General features: G+C 37.6%; 1 pseudogene; it reads left to right on the top strand.

The window, feature by feature from the left end:
• LOC132307710 (nuclear/nucleolar GTPase 2-like) overlaps nt 1-21537 on the top strand; it is a 45120-nt pseudogene extending 23583 nt beyond the window's left edge.
• Nucleotides 21538-22617: the final 1080 nt, after the last annotated feature.

The following is a 22617-nucleotide window of genomic DNA, read 5'->3' as shown; positions in this document are numbered from 1 at the left end:
GAGCTAAAAGAGCCTAATGTCTTGCTAGAGACGTTAAAGACTAGCAAAAGCATTCGTAGGGTGTCAAAACCCTATTCCTCCCTCATTTCTATCTTAAATTTCATTTCTTGCGAAGTTTAGATTCTTGTTTTTGGTTTTCATATGCATTGATAGGAACTTTGGTGAGGATTGCATGAGCTTTCATGTCATTATTGAGCATTCTGCATATTCGATCAATCTCAAACCTGAGTTCGATCGATCAAACTCCATTCTACATCCAACACTTAGAAAAATTTTCGACCTGCAGAAACCTGCATCCAAATCACCTCTCTGTCCCATCGTTCGAACTAATTCTTAGATCGATCAAGAGACTTTGGATCAATCCAACTTCAAAGTTCGATCGATCTCATGATTCAACATTTAGAAAAATTTTGAGCCTGCATCAACCTGTATATTTCACCTCTCTGTCTCATCGATCGAAACATTCCAAGATCGATCTGAACTTCTTCGATAGATCCAACTTCCAAGTTCGATCAATCTTCAAGTTCCAACACTTAACCAATTTTTTGAACCAAAAACCTGCATATTCTTGCTCTCTGCCTGATCGATCGAACTCTTGTTTCGATCGATCTCAGTTCTTCATTTCAATATTTTGACTTTGTTTTGACTTTTCAAAATTTCAAAAATCCAAAAATATTTTCACTTTTATTTTATTTTCATTTTATTTTATTTCTCAAAAATATTTCAAAAATACAAAAGATTTTGTTTTATTTTATTGATTATTCAATTAAAAAAAATCCAAAAATATTTTATTTTATTTTACAATTTTTAATTTTAATTCTAATTTTTAATTTTAGTTTTGCATTTTTCAAAAATTTCAAAAATCCAAAAATACTTTGAAGAGAGTTCATCAAAGTTTGATCGATCTCAGTTGAAGTTCGATCGATCGAACTCTGTCGGGAATGTTTTTAAAATAGACCTGGAGGGTCTCAAGATCGATCATTTAGATCGATCCAACCCTTCAAACCTTAACCCCCTTGCTTCTCTCGTCGCCGTCACTGTGCATCATCATCATCACCTCTGGCAAGTTATTCGGCGAGTTCTCCAGTGAGATCTAAGGGCCAATCTCTCTCTCCCTTCTCGGATTCATCTTCCCTCATTCAAATCTCCACTTCTCTCATAGATTAGGGCAAGATTCGAATCTATCCTCTGTGATTCAAGCTTTAACCTCGTGTATACATGACTTAGATGTTGCATCCATGCTTTATTTGTTGCATCCATGATATTTAGATGATGAAACCACCATTTTTGAAGCTTTGAAACACTGTGTGCACATGTATATATATATATATATATATATATATATATATATATATATATGTTTTTATGTATTTGTGTATTCCGATTTAAATTGGGAGTTTGGGCTTTGAAAAGTGATGGAATTGATTAATTTGTCGTGTTGATGGGCCCACAAACACCTTCGTGTGGGCCTCATGCTTCCAAAGTCACAGATCTGCGACTGTTTACATTCGTCACACAGTTCGATTGATCGAACTTGTATCTCAGATCGATCTTGAGAGATCGATCGAACTCATGTCTCAGATCAATCGAAGTTGTGAGATCGATCTCACTTATTTTTTATCAATCCAACTTTTGTGATCGATCTCACTTCTTTTTCTGATCGATCGAACTTCACAGATCTCACACATATACTTCATTCATCATGCCTTATGTTCATGCTATCTTATATATGCCCAATGCTTGTGATATTCCACATTGGATGCGTTTCATACTTACACTACTTAGCATGCTTCACATCCTGTCACTTGCATAGATTCATGTCATATCTGTTTTATTTATTTTACTTGACATACATGTTTCTATATTATGTTTAAAATTTCTTATTCTGGCACTAACTCCCATTGCAAGTTTTTCTTTTTCTTTTTGCAGGCCATGGTTAAGAGGAAGACCGTTGCCAACAGGCAACACGGGCCTCAGCGCCATATCAGACCACTGACAGAGGAGCCAACAGAGCCCTCTCATGCACAAAAGGAGCCAGCACAGGCTACCCCACCTCAGTCACCATCTCACGAGGCTGAGGCAGAGGCTGATCAGATTCCATCCACCTCTACGGCTCATCCTGCATTTACACCATCACCATCTCCACCACGTGCTGGCGCTGAGCATTCACCAGCACCACGCCAGCCAGCTCAGGAGCGTGATAGGCCCGTGCCTAGATATGCGGATATGGCGGTCGACCATGAGTCAGTGTTCGACACGGCCTTTTTTTCTAGATCGGTGCTGACCTGATCAGCTTACCACGATATCATTCAGAAGGGCCTGACAACTATTCTTGCCCTAGTCACATAGTCAGTCTACCCGCGGCTGGTACGGTTGTTCTACCAGAACCTCCCACCATCCCCGCATACCACAGCAGAGCTGGTCACTTCTATAGATGGCCATCAGATCACCATCACAGTGGACTCACTAGCCCGCTCTTGCCACTGCCCACACCGCTGTCCTCCAGAGCTTCAGGAAACATATCCGAGGCTATACAGGCCTTCATATGCCGACATGACAGTTTTTCTTACAGGTCACCATGCCGGTGGCGAGACTTTCGCCACTCGGACATTCCTTCCAGACGACCTGTGGTTCACTGATTCCGTGCTCTTCCGGAACATCTACATGGCCGGGCACAAGATACAAAGGAGGGGAGATTATTTGACAGCCCTCTACGCCTTCTACACTGGGCATTGGGTGTCTATTCTCGCGCTCATCTGGAGTGTGATGAGGAAGCTATATGACTAGTACATCAGCAAGGAGACGCCCGGACGGACGAAGTCTCTCCCATTCAGCCACCTCATCACCCAGATTCTTATAGACCAGCGCTACCCTATTCATCCTCAGGAGCACCCCGAGAGAAGTTCCTGTCACTTTCTGAAGAAGGACTGGACCAAGAGCTACAACGCCATTATTACTAGACTGCAGGACCACGCGGTAGTGGCTGCAGAGGAGCTAGAGGCTGAGAAGGAGGTAGAGGCAACAACAGCAGATCCCGCAGCGGACAACGCACCAGTCGATCTAGCTGCCGAGCATATAGATATTGACTTAGAGTGCCCTGCGATGACACAGAGCAGTATTCTCCAGCTGGGTGGCCCATTCACGAGCAGGAGCAGACTCAGGAGCTTTCTTCTGACTCTTCTATGCCTGAGGCTCCAGATCTGACCCCTGGCTTTGGAGTACGTCTGCAGATTCTTGAGGATGCTGTTGCTTCCATACGAGCTGATCTTACAGCCCACAGAGCTGATTTTGCTGCCTTCCGCACCGATGTCGCGACTATGTTCCGAGATCTATCCAGAGAAATTCGCGGAGCCCGACCTGCCCGTCCTACCTCATCCTCCTGAGTTCCCAGTCCTTCTATCTCATGATCCCTCTCTACTATTGATACTTTACTTTTGTCACTGTACATTATTATTTTTGTAGCCGGTCTGTCGGTTTAGATCTTTTGATGTACCAGTACTTTATTTCATTTTTTTATATATATATCTGTTTTTATTGTGGATGACATATATTATATTCTCATATCTGTATGTTTGACTCCATCAGGTGCATCACAATGACTTCAGTGAGAGAGTACTACCTGATTTTTAGGATCACCCTTATACCTCTATCATTTCTTTATCTGTTTATCCCATTTACACTTGCATGTACACTGTGCACTAATTATCCCATTTTGTTATCTGATGAGTTTATCCAAGTGTCAATTTTTAGGACCACAGTTCATCCCAAGTTTGGGGGGGCCATGCCACCCACTTCGGATACTTCAGTCACGATCATTCTTGCTTAGTTGCACTGGTTTACTCTTTCCTTTGTTCTCTTGCACATTGAGAACATTGTGCCATTTAAGTTTTGGGGGAATGGTGTTTTGCAGTGTTAGTTTTAAATTCAAAATTTTGATCATGATTTGTGTATTTGAGGGATATTTTTATGATTGGTCCATATCTAGTTATGATTTTGATCTTTTGAGGACTATATTGCTTAAAATTTAAAAATTACTTGACTTGAGAGTCCAATACTCCTTGTATGACTTGTGGAAGCCATTTAGGAGTAAATTTTTCGAAAGATTGATATCTTGCTTGCACTTATGGTCCACATCATCTTGATCTTGTGATTGTTTTGATATTCATTCTAAGATTCTATACTAGCACAGGTGCACACTAATATTCATTTGTGGGGTACATGCTTTGTTGATTGTTGAATTGGTTATATCCCAATTGAGCTAGTAGTGCATTGAAAGCTTTCATTCCTAATAAAGGTGGAAAACAACCCCTTTTCACTAAGTAGCCGGGATTCTAGCCTCATCAATGTGATACCCCTCGATTCTAGAGCCACGGGTGATCAAGTCTAAGCACAGATCCGAGGGATACCAAACAATTAATATGTAAACAAGTAAGAATAAAAACTGAATTAAGAATAAAATAATAATGCGCTGAAAGAAATCTAAAATAAAAATCCTCAAACTTTAAATAATAAATTAATATCATTTAAATCCTCCAAATCCGTACAACTCGGGAATCCATCTAGTGGACCCCTAATAATTCCAACTGGTAAACCATTTACAGAATTAAAATCCAAAACTAAAATGAGAAAGAAAATCCTAAGTAGTCGGGAGAGTGAGTGTCTGTATCTGCATCAACACGATCAAGCTCTAAGCCTGGTACTGTCAAACACCTGAAAAATAAGAGTGGGTCAGGCCCACATGCAAATTCCAATCCACTACAATCCGTACATAAACCCGATACGCAGATACATCCTAGATAGCTTGGCAATATCTAAAAATAGTCTATGTATATATACACATACTATAGGATACTTATGAACCTATAGTCATCACACCTAAGTAGAAGGTATCACGCAAAACGCCGTAGCGTCGTCATGTACACCTAGACCTACCAGGGAACATCATTAGGTCCAGTTATCCCTCCACGCGATATACGCACCCTAACCGTGATTAGGAGACTCAAGCTCGTACCACAGTACCATAAATATATATATAAATTCATTCCTAAGATAGAAAAAAAAATAAAGCAACCATCCATTATGTCGTTCAACTGTTTTAGTTGACAGGACATGAATCCATGTAGGAGTTAACTGTTTTAGTTAATCCATTCCATATGTAAAAGGGGTAGGACTTAGTTTTTTGATCTAATCCATCCCTGATATGTCACCGTCCTATACCAGTACATATAATGCAAATGATCCACAAATGATGCACATTCATTAGAATATCAAATACATTCAGAGTCCGACATAACATAAATCAGATATAAGCAAGATTCTATTATGCATACAGTACATGATTAATATCACGAAACATTCGTTCAAATTGCCATAGTAATGATAAACAATTTAAACCATCCATTCCCCATATAATTGACAGAACATGAAATATATTATTTCAGCAATTAACATCCATAACATGATATAATGATTTTCAGAATTTTAAACTGATCACATTATAATAGAATTTCCAACCGATATTTCCATATTAGCCCGTTTGAACTACTAAAACAAAGGCTAGTAAACCAATCCTCCTATATCCATGACGGCATGCAAATTAATGTTTAAATCTCATGACATTCATTTAATCCTTAATCATAATTCCTACACTTGGTATAATGGCACTCAGAAGCCTAGACGGAGTACATTATATGAAGTCCCAAAAGTATTTTAATATTAGATCGTTTAATTTGCTAAAACAACCACTAGAAATCAAACTTCCATATTTGACGACATGTAAATTATTATTTAATTTCATGGATTCCATTAACACAGTAAAACCAACATTCCTGGAATTCATTAAATTATATATAAATATCATTTATATAAAATCTAAAACATAACTCCCATTCCAGTCCATTTAGTTTGCTCAACAAACTAGAAACTAAGTCATCCTCCTTACTTGGTAGCATGCATAGATTTCTGTTAAAAATTCCAGATGCCCCTTTCCAGATCATAAACCAATATTCATGGGTCCCTAAATATGTTATATATATTATTTTAAAACCCCCAACTAAACCTAGTATTGCATTATAGCCCCTGAAGTCCAAAAACTATCAAAAACCCACGTTCTGGGCATTTAGAAAATTGGAGCCGCCTCCAATTTTAGGTTGAGCCGGCTCCAATTTTAGGTTGAGCCACCTCAACACCTTGTGGAGCTGGTTCCACTTCAATGGAGCCGCCTCAACTGAAGGGTGGAGCCGCTTTCACTCACTCAGCCTCCGTTTTCCCTCCTGCTTCTTCTATTCTTCGTCTTCGCTTCCGGCGGGAATTCCAACTGTCTGTTCTAAGTTTCTTAAGGATGTTAAAGGTTCAATTTAAGCCCCAATACTCCTAAAAATATCCTTTGTTTCCACTACCAATTATTTATCAAAAACTAAAAACAAGAATAGAACTATTTATGCGAAAAACAAGTTACAGTTACAAAACATAAGACAGTTTCAGTTACAGAAGTTCCAACTGTCTGTTCCAAGTTTCTTAAAGATTTTAAGGGTTCAATTTATGTCCTAACCATCCTAGCAACTCCTTAACTTCCACTACAAATTTATTTTCAGAAGTTTAATTCATAACCAAAACAGTTTATGCAAAACAAAACAAATTAACAGTTACAATCTCGTCAGACAGTTTTCAGCCTATCTATCATGCATAAACCTCTGTTTTAAATTAAATTAGATTCATAGAGACTAAATAGAATGCACAGAACACAAGTTTACAGGAAAGAGATAGAATGAAACTTGCCTTCGAGATTTTTGAATTAAAATCTTTACGCCGTCTTCCTAGATTTTCCGGCGATCACGCACTGTTCTGACTTCTCTGTTTCCTCCTTGGTTCCTCACACGAACAACACTCCTCCTATCCTTCCTTGGTTTAACCCACAGTCCATGGCTGAAACCCCATCTAGTGGTTCTCTCAGTCTCAAGCTCCCCTCTGTTTTTCCCTCAAACACCATTACATGCCTCTGTATCCCTCTATCTCACAATACGTGAATAGGGTTTTGTTTTTCCTAACCCTAGCAACCGTATAAGATTATATATATATAGGCACTTACTAAGACTTAATTTTTAATTCCCAGCTAACTATAAGTCGGCTACCACGACCTCCTAAAATAAAACCCTAACTCTAAATTAAATTTACGACACATAAAAAAAAATAACAAACAATTAAATCAAAACAAATAGACAATTACAATTAAGCACAAAACCAAATAATCACATTATAACAAACAATTAAATTAAAACAAATAGACAATCACAATTAAGCACAAAACCAAATAATCACATATAAATGTACATAAACCAAATAATCCATATCATTAAATAAAAATGAAATATAATTCAAAGAAAACTTTATTTAAATTCCAACTATAACTTTTTTAAATATTAGGGGTATTACATTCTTCCCCTCTAACAAAAGGAATTCCGTCCTCGGAATTCATGAATCTCTGAATTCTTTTATTTTAAATTCAGTTCCATTCCGTAGTGGATTCCGCCGCTATGTACGGGCTCCACTAAATTCCAAATCCTTATCGAAAATTTTATGATACCGTTAGTTAAGTAATACCAAATCTACACATAAGTTGTATTGCACAACTAAGTATCCGTACCCAATACTTATAGCAGGGTACAAGTCCATAGTCCTCTAAGTGCCGTAGAAGATAGCACAAACAAAATTGCCGATGCATACAGCGCTTAACAAGTTGGGAACACTGAACTATAGGCTACTGCCTAATCGACAAATAAAATCCTGGAAAAGTCAGTGTAATACGTAAAACTGATCTTCCTCCAAAACATTGCTTCCAATACAGAAGGCATCCCAAACAACCATTTCCTGATAGAAAACTCTTATGTACAAGTTCAACCATCTACAACCTCTGACTGCTGCTTCCAAACCTCGCGCAATCATTACCAAAAGAGAGTTTTTTTTTTTTTTTCCCTTTAATGTATCCTTAAAGTAGACAAAGTCCTAATACATAACCTCACTTCCATGCCAGACAAACCAGTGGGAGATCTGTACAACATACTATCCAACATTAGCACCGATAATAACCGAAAAGCTAAGTAATGCTTTCAATTACCCATACAACTTATGATCAATATCCGAAACATATTCTCCATGATCAACGATAATATTTTGATCAAAGTTCCTGTCTAGAAATGTGAAGCATAGTTGTTGCTCCAACATCTTCAGAAAATTCCTGTGACATAGCACCGTTTATCTACTATAATGAGTAACCACATGCTATGACTCCGTTATCAGTGCAATGTAGAACTGATGAGAAACTTCCAAGTAAATAGCACTAGAAGTAATATCCACCAGCGAACTTGCTTTATTCACCACATTTAATCCATAGAGAATTTAAAATTCCAACTAATGTTGGTAATTTCGACCAACCATCCACTCCTTCCGAGTCCTACTCCCATTTTGACATAGGAAGTGGCTAAAACCTCCAATGACATCCAAGTATCAATCTTCCATCTTGCTAACCAGGGTTAGCTCCAACACTCCAAATTGACCTTTCCAATTTCCTTAGTAATAGCAAGTGTTATGTTCACATATGCTAAAACTCAACTAATTTCGCACTAATCACCGAAGGTTCAATTACCAAATCAGTTGATAAGATTATCATCCTCCCAATAACTTCCACCAGACGAAACTTAATACAAAGTGTGAATCACCACATCCATCCATTTAAGTCGTCTCGTGAGCCGTGCTATTTGTATGAACTGATATCTTACCAGTTCCAAATAGACAAAAAGAAACTGATATAATTTTATCAGTCAACCTATATCCCAACCAGAATCCCAACCCTTGTGTAAAATCAGAAATCTCTCATCTAGATCCATGGAAACTACTCTGTCAGTCCCGCTCTAGCCTGAGAATTGCCCTAAGGATCTAATGTTTTCTGACGGTCCCTCTAGATTACCTACTACATATCAGACAGTGAGACAATTCACTATGTCCCTCTTTCTACCTGCCGTCCCAACATCTGTTTCCTATTTCGAAGCATCATGTTTCCTCCAAGACTCATTAAGAACTAAGAGTTATGAACCTCAGTCCTTACATCCTCTTTCGATTTTGTCTAACTTCAAATGCATCTGGAATCTTTTCAGCCTCCAATTAGTCAACAGTTTCTGAGCAACAACTATTTGTTGCGAATTGTGACCCTAAAAAAAATTCCACCTTATTTATGCCAATGAAGAGACTTTGCTTCATCCTCAATATGCAACTCCGGTAACTCCTCCTAACGACACACCCTCATGAACCAAATTCTTGATTAAGGATAGACCGATGAATAGTTAATCCGTCTACTATCCTCAGTCGATGTCATTCCAATTAGTACTTAAACCAGTACAAAATCCTCCTGCTGACTTGGGAGCACCTGTATAAAACTTCCGAAAAAATATTCAGCTAAGTTAGTTCCTCCAATAAATCATCGTGGCTTTACAGTTTATCAAATGAATTTATATCATTTGACTCAAACTGCTGGTCTACTTACCCCATCCTAAAAACATACCATAACCACGCATGTCTAGGTTTATTAGATTGGCTTAAGGTAGGTATACTTACCAAATCCTATGACCACAAGCTCAAAATCCTAGTGTAACTAACGCTATTCCTCCAAAACGGTAGTTGGCTGATCACACACTTGTGTCCCCAACTAAACTGCATTCCTAATCCTGAATAATTTACGAAAAATGAAACATATAATGCATACACAATAAAACACAATAGAACCCTACGTAAAACATCGTTCCTCCTAACAAAGAAAATCTCTTTCAGAAATCAACTTTACCCGATTGGTTCACAATCTCCTTTTCCTATTCCAGAGGTAATCATCCAACCTCGAAATCTAAGCTCAAACCATAGCTCAAAACAACATTCATTTGCCGCAGCAAATTCCAAAGGCTTAACTGTCATCCTCCTTATAGACGGAATGCAACCCGTCAATATATCAGTATAAAGCAACTTAGATCGTCACAACCTAATCCCTCTACTCCCCGGAACGTGCTATATAATCTTTGCTGCGTTCCGATAAGAACTCCATCCGATCCTAAACTCTTGAAGAGTTCTCTTTCTCTACCTCGTTTAAAGGTAATACGAAATGTTAACTATATGTAGGTCAATCCACACCAGCACTACTAGTATCGTTCACTGTACTATCAGCAAACGAGATCACCTTTGCGCGATCCTTGATTGTCAAGATTCAATACCCTCTTTACTGGGTATCTTGAATTCTCCTCCCCCAGAATCCTCTTCGGACTCCTATTCCTCGATTGTTTCCTTTAGGAGAACAACTGAAGTCGTGTTGGTCCCTTTATACGGTGACCTAAAACACACTCCTAAATTCTTCCTTGGCTTATACTTATAAAAGTAGTGCCAACCAGAACTAAACTTTCGATCCCAAGTTCTGCTTTTGATAGAGAACTCGATAACTTACTCCTCTACTCCATCGGGCCTGATTCGCTGTCACCGCGGACCCCATCCTTCTTCTAGTGACAAACATTCCATAATTATGGAATATAATTGACATCAGCTGTTCCTCCTAACGAACCGTAAAAGAGTACTATGAATCCTAATATGGCTCTAAGTTTGTTTAAGAGACGCAATGCGGAAAACTTCTAACGAAAGACACTCTTAAGGACACTAGAACCTGGAGTGGTCTGATACCAATTGTGATACCCCTCGATTTTAGAGCCACGGGTGATCAAGTCCGAGCACAGATCCGAGGGATACCAATCAATTAATATGTAAACAAGCAAGAATAAAAACTGAATTAAGAATAAAATAATAATGCGCTGAAAGAAATCTAAAATAAAAATCCTTAAACTTTAAATAATAGATTAATATTATTTAAATCATCCAAATCCGTAACACTCGGGAATCCATCTAGTGGACCTCTAATAATTCCAACTGGTAAACCATTTACAAAATTAAAATCCAAAACTAAAATGAGAAAGAAAATCCTAAGAAGTCAGGAGAGTGAGTGTCTGTATCGGCATCAACATGATCAAGCTCTAAGCCTGGTGCTGTCGAACACCTGAAAAATAAGAGTGGGTCAGGCCCACATGCAAGTTCCAATCCATTACAATCCGTACATAAACCCGATACGTAGATACATCCTAGATAGCTCGGCAATATCTAAAAATAGTCCATGTATATATACACACACTATAGGATACTTATGAACCTATAGTCATCACACCTGAGTAGAAGGTATCACGCAAAATGCCGTAGCGTCATCATGTACACCTAGACCTACCAGGGAACATCATTAGGTCCAGTTATCCCTTCACGCGATATACGCACCATATCCGTGATCAGGAGACTCAAGCTCGTACCACGGTATCATAAATATATATATAAATTCCTTTTTAAGATAGAAAAAAAAATAAAGCAACCATCCATTATGTCGTTCAACTGTTTTAGTTGACAGGACATGCATCCATGTAGGAGTTAACTATTTTAGTTAATCCATTCCATATGTATGAAGGGGTAGGACTTAGTTTTTTGATCTAATCCATCCCTGATATGTCACCGTCCTATACCGGTACATATAATACAAATGATCCACAAATGATGCACATTCATTAAAACATCAAATACATCCAGAGTTCGACATAACAGAAATCAGATATAAGCAAGATTCTATTATGCATACAGTACATGATTAATATCACGAAACATTCGTTCAAATTGCCATAGTAATGATAAACAATTTAAACCATCCATTCCCCATATAATTGACAGAACATGAAATATATTATTTCAGCAATTAACATCCATAACATGATATAATAATTTTTAGAATTTTAAACTGATCACATTATAGTAGAATTTCCAACCGATATTTCCATATTAGCCCGTTTGAACTACTAAAACAAAGGCTAGTAAACCAATCCTCCTATATCCATGACGGCATGCAAATTAATGTTTAAATCTCATGACATCCACTTCATCCTTAATCATAATTCCTACACTTGGTATAATGGCACTCAGAAGCCTAGACGGAGTACATTATATGAAGTTCCAAAAGTATTTTAATACTAAATCGTTTAATTTGCTAAAACAACCATTAGAAATCAAACTTCCATATTTGACGACATGTAAATTATTATTTAATTTCATGGATTCCATTAACACAGTAAAACCAACATTCCTGGAATTCATTAAATTATATATAAATATCATTTATATAAAATCTAAAACATAACTCCCATTCCAGTCCATTTAGTTTGCTCAACAAACTAGAAACTAAGTTATCCTCCTTACTTGGTAGCATGCATAGATTTCTTTTAAAAATTCGTGATGCCCCTTTCCAGATCATAAACCAATATTCATGGGTCCTTAAATATGTTATATATATTATTTTAAAACCCCCAACTAAACCTCAGTATTGCATTATACCCCCTGAAGTCCAAAAACTATAAAAAAAAACCCACGTTCTAGGCATTTTGGAAAATTGGAACCGCCTCCAATTTTAGGTTGAGTCGGCTCTAATTTTAGGTTGAGCTGCCTCAACACCTTGTGGAGCCAGCTCCATTTCAATGGAGCCGCCTCCACTGAAGGGTGGAGCCGCCTTCACTCACTTAGCCTCCGTTTTCCCTCTCTGCTTTTTCTGTTCTTCGTCTTCGCTTCCGGCGGGAATTCCAACTGTCTATTCTAAGTTTCTTAAGGATGTTAAAGGTTCAATTTAAGCCCCAATACTCCTAAAAAAATCCTTTGTTTCCACTACCAATTATTTATCAAAAACTAAAAACAAGAACAGAACTATTTATGCCAAAAACAAGTTACAGTTACAAAACATAAGACAGTTTCAGTTACAGAAGTTCTAACTGTCTATTCTAAGTTTCTTAAAGATTTCAAGGGTTCAATTTATGTCCTAACCATCCTAGCAACTCCTTAACTTCCACTACAAATTTATTTTCAAAAGTTTAATTCATAACCAAAACAGTTTATGCAAAACAAAACAAATTAACAGTTATAATCTCGTCAGATAGTTTTCAGCCTATCTATCATGCACAAACCTCAGTTTTAAATTAAATTAGATTCCTAGAGACTAAATAGAATGCACAGAACACAAGTTTACAAGAAAGAGATAGAATGAAACTTGCCTTCGAGATTTTTGAATTAAAATCTCTACGCCGTCTTCCTAGATTTTCCGGCGATCACGCACTGTTCTAACTTCTCTATTTCCTCTTTGATTCCTCACACGAACAACACTCCTCCTATCCTTCCTTGGTTTAACCCACAGTCCATGGCTGAAACCCCATCTAGTGGTTCTCTCAGTCTCAAGCTCCCCTCTGTTTTTCCCTCAAACACCATTACATGCCTCTGTATCCCTCTATCTCACAATACGTGAATAGGGTTTTGTTTTTCCTAACCCTAGCAACCGTATAAGATTATATATATATAGGCACTTACTAAGACTTAATTTTTAATTCCCAGCTAACTATAAGTCGGCTACCACAACCTCCTAAAATAAAACCCTAACTCTAAATTAAATTTACGACATATAAAAAAAAAAAATAACAAACCATTAAATTAAAACAAATAGACAATTACAATTAAGCACAAAACCAAATAATCACATTATAACAAACAATTAAATTAAAATAAATAGACAATCACAATTAAGCACAAAACCAAATAATCCCATATAAATGTACATAAACCAAATAATCCATATCATTAAATAAAAATGAAATAAAATTCAAAGAAAACTTAATTTAAATTCTAACTATATCTTTTTTAAATATTTGGGGTATTACAATCAAGCACTGAACTTCTCGCACCGAAAGGTGGAGAGCCCAAACTCTAGATTATTACTTGAACTTGCTTATATATATATATAAAATTGCAAAAGCAATAAAAAAAAGTGAGGATTTCTCCCAAAAAGTGAGAAGTGGGAAATGTTTAGATGGAGGTTGTCTTGATTTGTAGCCTAGTTGATTTGAGCTTATAAGTCCGTAGTGGTATTTGAATGCCTAATGCCCTAAAGCCGTCTGGTTTGGGAGTCATTGACCTGACGTTCGACTTCATGAATCATTAGAAAGCTTAATAGATCAACACATTGCACCATGCTTCCATCTTTGATCCTAAAAAAAAAAAAAAAAAAAATTGAGTGAAAAGAATAAGCGCATCTAGAACAATAAAGCTTTAATAAAAGGTCCACTTTTTGTCTTGATGATCGGTAATATATTTGTGTGCTAGTTTGAGGGTAAGGATGTGATCATTTCTTTAGTTGGCTAAGATAGCAACATATTTGATACCTGTCCACTCAAAAAGGAGTCTAGAGTTGTTTTGATTTGCATGATCATTTTCTTTATATGTGGAGGACCATACTTGCTTGCTTGATGTTGAAATTTTGGGAGATTGCCTGGAAATGTTTAAAACATTGCATACTTAAGGTAGTTTTCTACCAATACTTGTTTGTAATATTGGTACATTTTTTGAAAGAATGAGCTTAATGTTTGTGGGTATCATTTCTGGAAACCCTTACGAGACTTCACTTGTCCACTAGGGGTTTAAAAAGCTTGTTGCATATGCTAAGTGCAATCGTGTTCCCTGTGAAAGTGGCGTTATCCATTTATTGTTTTCTAGATTCATACTTGTATAGTTTTTCATTTCATTCCTTTACTTTCTAGTTCATTGCTAGGGACTAGCAATATTTAAGTTTGGGGGTGTGATGAGCGCTGAAAAGTGCCTATTTAAACCCCTTAAGCTTAGGCATTCTAGTACCTTTATCTATCTTACTTTACTGTTTTAGATTGATTTCGTATTGTTTCCATTTTCAGGCATTTATCCTGAAAATAAGCTAACTTAGTCAAATAAGAGCTTAATTGAAACAATTCTGGGATTAAACAAAGAAAAGAGCAAAGTGGAGAAAGAAGGACGCAAATGAAGCCAAAGGTGGGAAGCAGCAAAGTTCGATCGATCCAACTTCAAAGTTCGATCGATCGAACACTGATCGATCTTAGTACTTCAAGATAGATTCAAGCCTTGACCCAAAGCAGAAAGTCCAAAGTTTGATCGATCCAACACCACCCTTCGATCGATTCAACACTTTTGTTCTTATTCAAATGATTGATCTTATCCATATCTGTACCACCCACTAACCACTTTTGTCCTTTTCCCAAATATATCTCCCAAAATATCTTGAATTTGTCTTTTCCCTAAAAGCTCAACCAGTTGGATCGATCCAGCCTTAGTTCGATGGATCTTAGCAGGTTCGATCGATCCAAGTCCAAGGTTTGATCGATCGAACTTCCTCCAGTGCGAAAACGTTAAAAAGCCAGCTTGTTCAATCCGTCCTCTATCCAATCATTAGAGAATATTCTTTGCACGACCCTAGCTCTTTTGGTATGTCATTTGACCTACCTATATAAGGATAAGGATTGTTTTTTACAAACGAGAGCTAATATCATTTTCATATCATCTCTTGCAGAGCAAGCTTAGAGGAGGAGGAGCCTAGAGACACCATTGGAGTTCTTCATCAACAAGGAACAGATTTCTTCCATGGAGTTAGCCCTTGAGGGTTGGAGGAGCATCACCATGAGTGGCTAGACATCCTCTTGGGGTTAGAGTTAGCCCCAAGCATGCTTCTATATTTTAATCTTGTGTATTATTTAGCGATTAGTGTTGTAATTAATATTTTGACACTTTGATATATATAGATCTTGATTGTTCAATGATTTATGTGGTTAAATGCTTTCAATTGATCATTTCATTCTATCCATATGTCTATGTATGTTAGAATAGATGTTCATGTTTTTGTCTCTAGATTTTGTGTTATTGATGCATGTCTATGTGTATTGATGCTATAGATTTAGAGATTGTCAAAACATAGTGCTTAATGGAATGCTCTTGTGATTTTCTTGATGGTTCATACTTATTCCTTGATGGATTGTGCCTCTCCCCTAATTTATTTTCATGCTAGTAGTGTAGATGTAGTATAGTTATAGTGTAGTGTTAAATGGGAGGAAAATCTATGCTTGTTGTTTGATGTTCCATGCTTTTGAATGCAAGTAGCATATGTCTCTAACCTTGTGTTATATTTGGATTGTGAGCTTAATGAAAGGATTAATGATTTGTTTTGATCTATTGTGCCTTTCATATGTTGTTTAGATAATATATGCTTCATTGCTTAGATATATTGTACCTTTCACATGATGTTTAGACAATACATGCTTAATTAGTCATCCTTACTTATTGAATCAACTAAACACACACACATACACCAATATTGCAACACACCATTTGCCCTCATTAGTCACTTGTCAATGGTATAGAAATGCATTGCTTGGTGGTGATCTCTAAACCCCAAGATCTCTCTCTCTCTTATTTGCTCTTAATTACATTCTTTTGTTATCACTTAGTTTAATTTAGTTGCTCTCTAGTCTAATCAACCAACCAACCAATTGTTTGATCACTCGACCTACTAACCCTAATAGCGATTCCACGACCTTGTTCGATCCTCACAATCCCTTGGGACGATCCCTACTCACCCTAACTATATTTTTAGTGAAGGTAGTAGTGGCTTCTATAAATGTAAAACTCTTGACCCCCACCTTAAAATTCACACTCTTAAACTTGATGGTAGTGCGGCCTCCGAAACCCCATCACCTTTGTCCCACCTTTGCCTCTTACAAATAGACCCTCGGCCTGTTCATCTCCAATATTCTCAGACACCTTTTTCCTCAACTCCTGAGAGTTTAATAAGGATTTAACATCCTCCATACTAATAGTGTCTTTTCCATATAGCAATGTGGTAACAAAATGCTCATAGGAGAGAGGTAAAGAACACAACAAAATAAGAGCTTGATCCTCATCATCAATTTTAATATCAGTATTTTTCAAATCTATAATAATAGAATTGAAATTATCAATATGCTCCTTAAGAGGCATACCTTCCTTCATACGAATGGTGTAGAGTCTCTGTTTCAGGTAGAGTCTATTGGTGAAAGATTTCGTCATATACAGACTCTCCAATTTCAGCCACAACTTTGTCGCAGTGTCTTCATCAATAACTTCACGCAGCACCTCATCAGCTAGATTCAGAATAATCGCACTACGCGCCTTTTAGTCGACCTCATCCTTGTCTTCATCGGACATAGTTGTTGGCAACTTATCCTTCCCGAACAACACCTTATTTAGACCTTGCTGAGTCAGCAGGGCCTGCATCTTAATGCGCCAAAGACTGAAGCTAATTTTGCCATCAAATTTCTCAATCTCGTATCTGGTCGACATCTCAAAAAACTCCCCAAAAAATTACTTGGTGAATAGTACCGTATTTGTGAACAGTACCCGAATAATATCTGTGAACAATACTGTATGTGTGAACAGTGCCTGTACACAATACTCGAACTCGAGCTCTGATACCAGTTTGTTATGAAAAAAGGATCGAATGGGAGTTTATGAGAACATAGAGAAAATTAATGACAAGAAAAATAAATAAGCACACACACAAATGAGATAAGAATTTATGTGATTCTGCTATACCTACATCCACAGGGAGAAGACAAAATAATATTTCACTATGAAAATAAAGAGATACAAGGTAAAGTGACTCACACCCAAAACCCAATTATACCTAAATTCTCTCTCACACATCAACTGATATTACAAACTCAATTGATTTGGGATGATCAAACAACATGGAGAGGCATGGCTATTTATAGCCAAACAAAATCAACTTATGCTTGCTGATCAAACATAAGCCTTGCTGATCACACATGGGCCGACACTAAAAAACGACCGAAGCATATCTTCCATAATCTGATTCACCCTCTTAGTCTGTCCGTCAGTCTGAGGATGATAAGCAGTACTAAGGTGTAACTCCGTAGTCTGAGGATGATAAGCAGTACTAAGGTGTAATTCTGTACCCAAAGCCTGCTGAAAACTCTTCCAAAACCCTGACACAAAGCTCGAATCCCTGTCCGATAAAATAGACAATGGAATGCTTGTTTGTGGGCTTTGGGTTCGTTGCTTTTGCTTGCCTTGCTTATGCTCCAGTGGGGGCTTTGTTGCCTTTTGCCATTCTAAAGTACCTCAAAGGTGCTCCAGGCCGTGGTCTTCTTTACCAATCTTCAGGACATCTTCGCATTGAAGGGTATACTGATGCAGACTGGGTAACATGATGACCTAGAATTCATGTATAGGCCATTATTTATATTAATTGATCTTCAAAAATTCAATAAAAATCACTAAATTTCATGAAAAACCTTGGAAGTCTATTTGGTGATCCAAGGCTCCCCTCAAGGTGGCCTTCTTTGCTTGGACTTTTATCTTGGGTAGGATTTTAACTCAGGATAATTTGAGGCCCAATATAGACGGTTATAAATTCAATACAATCAAAAGATAAAATTGCAGCTTCGTGGTTTGTTAGATTATGGTTGTTCTATTGAATTTTTTAGAATCCATTGCAAGACTACCCCATATGTGCATGTAATTCAAACTAAGATTTAGTCAAAAACACAGCTCAACGGTATCCTTGAGACAGACTAAGATGGAATGCAGTTCGTCCTCTTGAGTCCTCGTATGCATGGAGATCGTGGCTCAGTGTTCAAAGTGGAAACCGCATCAACGCTCTGGCTCGAAGAGGCTTACAAGAAGCCTTGATGAAGTTGCAGCCACAAGGCCTCGCGGGCGCCAAATTGGAACAACCCGGTCCAGAGCAAGGCCATTCGATCCACCTTCCAAGCCCGGACATCAGCAGCCCGGAACACCAAAGGTGAACTCCAAGCCCATTACCTGATTCGTCTGGGTCAGCCTACATTCAGCCCAACAGCTTTCTGACCACGCCTACATAGCTTGTTGATTACAAAAACTTGGCTGCCAAGAAGCTGATGTAAGTGGTGATGAAAAATACTTGCTAATCACACAAATTGGTGGTCCCAACTGAAGTATGCAGCCTTAATTTGAGCCATATATTCAACAAAGAGTTTCATCAAATTGATGTATAAATGATGTAAATACCCGAGCCTTATTTTATGTGTTTTGTGGTTGGCCGTACATATGTTACACTGCCCTCTTTCTCTATCTCTGTGCAAAGATTGCAATTTATGATGTGTGTAACTCCTGGCTTACCTTATTGTTTATAAAGCTTTCTTTTTGTATTTTTCGTATACATATCTAATCTACTTTCAATGGTTTCAAATTGGTGAATTAATTGGTCCTTACCTTCAGGTACGTGTCACAAATTTGCATGATGCTGCTGAGCACATTGGAGAAGTTTTGAAAAGTGTGAAGAAGGAGCACCTGGAAAGGGCATATAAGATAAAAGACTGGTACGCTATTTTATCTGTATACCTGGTGTTTAATCTAGTTATATTCTGATTTTGAGTGGAACTTGGAGAAACTTGGTCCTTCCCAGTTTTGTTGACAATTGGTTCTCTCTTAATTCGTTCGCTTCTCTTCTAAATGTTTTCTCTCCAGCTTTGAACAGCTACCATGTTCACAACTCTGAAAATGCATATTGTGCTTTAGAAGATGCACATTTCTTTATTTTATAGGGCCCTGCTGTATTCTTCTTCTTCTTGAAATTAAAATAAAAACTCCTTAAGTATGGCAACGAAAATAAGTTAGTAATTACCTACTTCATCTGCATAGCTTGCTTTTAATGATTGAGAGTAGTTTATGTGAAAGTTCTGCTCGTAAACTGAAAAGGATGTCTAATATGCTTTGATTTCTAGTTAGCAACTAAAAACCTGCAGCATCCACTTATTTTTAGTTTCTATTTTTGTTTTTTTGTTTTTGTTTTTATTTAGAGGGTGTTTTCATCCCTATATCATGCATTTAAACATCTATCCAGACATGAATTTGAATGATACGTAAGTGGAATATGAATACACTTGACCACACCTTAGTGTTTTTTTTCAGGGATGATGATAATGACTTCCTTTTTCAGCTATGCAAATTAACAGGAAAACTTTTGAGGGTAAGTTGTATTTTGAATGCTTGATATAAGAAACATATAATTTGTTTACAAGATAAATCCAAGATAAGACCTGGTAAAAAAATAAAAATAAGAATCCAATGCCTGTTACTTTTTAAATTATTATTTTAATTTTCAAATCAGAAAACCTGAATTTATTCACTCGGCCTTACAATTTTCAGCCATTGGTAAATGTTAAAGTTGTGCTATAAAATATATCGACTCTTGGAGTTGGTTTACCTATGTCTTGATGTATGAGAATTATACCAGGCCAAGCCAAGCAATAGTTATCACCATTCTTCAATTCACGTATGGTGACTTTTTACATTCAAAATTTCCTTTTTCATTTATAGGAATTTTAAGCAAAAATCCTCATAATTGAGTTGTTCTTTACTCAATCCTACGACATTATGAGCTGTAGTTACAATTTGATTTGGAGTGAAGGGTACTTAAAAATGCAGCACCAGTATTTGTAAGCCGTTCAAGCTAAGTATGACGTGTTTGAGATTGGCTCATGCAGCTATGCATTAAGATGAGCTTGATCCACATGGTTGGATGAGTTCGCCAAGATAATGGCTCAATAATTAGTCTCACAAGTTTGACTATCTCGGGCGGGCTTGACGTATGTGGTTTGCAAGTTTTTGCATGTATCCTTTAAAATAGGCTCAACCCAAAATGGGTTGGGGAATCCTGGAATAATACTACGTGTTAAAAAGAAGAGGCTCAAGCGCAGCTCATTGGACATCAAATAAAGTTCTTAAGCAGATCCAATCTGTGTGTTGCTCATCGGCAGTGTGGTGTGTCTGACAGGCCTAATCTTTGTGAAGTTCCGTTGAATTGATCCAGTTGTTCTTTTAACAGATTAGTTTTTGACCTTTTTCTTGATAATCATTTTTAAGCAATCCGGAATAACAAATTTGATGTTTTGTCCAGGGCGGTGAACCTGACTTGATGACTGCAGCAAAGATGGTCCTCCATGATTGGCAGAGGGGTAAGATACCCTTCTTTGTTCCACCCCCACGACAAGAAGAGAATTCTTTGGAGAAATCAGATGAATCTGGTTTACAGAAAGACACAGAGTTGGATGATAATCAGTCATCAACAGCTAGAAATGCCATTGCAGATGTTGTTTCATCCCAACAGCTAATAGATGTTCCTGTCCAAAAGGATCTCTTCAGCAAAAATGAGTTAAGAGGCGAGACCTTAGAGCAGCTTCCTGCCAGTGAGTCCTAAGTTTTGTTTCTTTTGTGTGTGTGTGTGTGTGTGTGTGTGTGAGAGAGAGAGAGAGAGAGAGAGAGAGTTCCTTTGCATAATGTGTCAATCTCAAAGATATGTCCTGGCATTGTATTTCTTCTGCCCAAACTAACCCTCAATCTCCCTAGCATGTAAATTATATGCAGAATAAAGTTGGAGAGGTATATATAAAATGTTTTCCACCATTCCACCGAGTTTAAGTGGTGGCGGAAACAAATTTTGTGCTTTGTGCGGATTATCTTCATGAAGTTTGTGGCAGTGCAAGGATGTTATCCAGAGCTATTGTGGTATATAATGAAAAGTGATGCAAATGTTGGAATATTAATTTTCAAGTACTTTGATATTTTTTTGTTGTTGTGGTGGTGGTGTGGTTTTCCTGTTGCAATCAAAGATGTGTAATCTGCACCTCTCTCCGAGAAATGTTTCTGAAACTGGAATTCTGAGGGAGAGGGAGTGAGAGTCTGAATCTCTACTTTCATTTGAGGTTTTATTTAATAATTCACTTTTCAACATCATTTGAAGTTCAATTGTGCTGTATAAACATCTAGTGATGAAGCTCTGGATCACATCCAATGTCATTTGTAGGCATTTCTGACATGTTGCGCTGATTGTACCCTGGATTCACAGGCTGATTACGGCCTCCAACTCTGGGTTTGGGTCCAAAGAGATGACCATCACAATCCGCTGGATGACAGCAACAGCAACCGTCACCTGGGTGGTGATAGCCTGGATGTCCTGGTCCGAACCCAGGATCTGTAATCCCATCTCCTGGGAAATAAGTTGGCTTGTAACCATCGTGGCTGCTTCCAAATGCAGTGCTGCTACCATCTCACGCCATTGTTGATTCATACTCTCTATAGAAATAGGAGAGTGTTGGTTTTCCGACCTCCATGTAGTCTAGGACGACCGTGTGAGCAGAGCAAAGACTTGAACACACAACTACCATGAAACCTGCAGTGGCGTATTTCAGTGAAGCCATTTTTGCCTCTTCGGTGCTTTGCATAATTCTAAACAATGTCTAATCCCAGCAGATATTCGCAAGGACAATGTTATTTAGACCTAATACGAACACTTCAGTTTAGAAAGAAAGTAGTACATTTTTCTCTTTCCTAATAAATAAGCATTGCAAGAGCCTCTTTTTAAATTTATAAAGTTCAGTCGGGCTTTAAACGTCTTAGAGCAGTGAAAGCACTGTACCAATGTCTAATCCCAACATATCTCCTGGTCACCTCACAGCCATTGGATCCTCAATGGACCCTCTCCGGTGAGAGGTGCCATGGAGAGGATTTTTCCCCTCTTCACAAGGGCAATGTTATTTAGACCCGGACACTTCAGTTTAGAAAAAAAACTAGTACATTTTTCTCTTTCCTAATAAATAAGCATTGCAAGAG

The sequence above is a fragment of the Cornus florida genome, unplaced genomic scaffold (genome assembly GCF_030987335.1).
Source record: "Cornus florida cultivar Cherokee Brave unplaced genomic scaffold, ASM3098733v1 CherokeeBrave_3.0.0_Hap2_Chr05, whole genome shotgun sequence".
Taxonomy (NCBI): domain Eukaryota; kingdom Viridiplantae; phylum Streptophyta; class Magnoliopsida; order Cornales; family Cornaceae; genus Cornus; species Cornus florida.
This window is presented reverse-complemented; position numbering and strand designations above follow the sequence as displayed.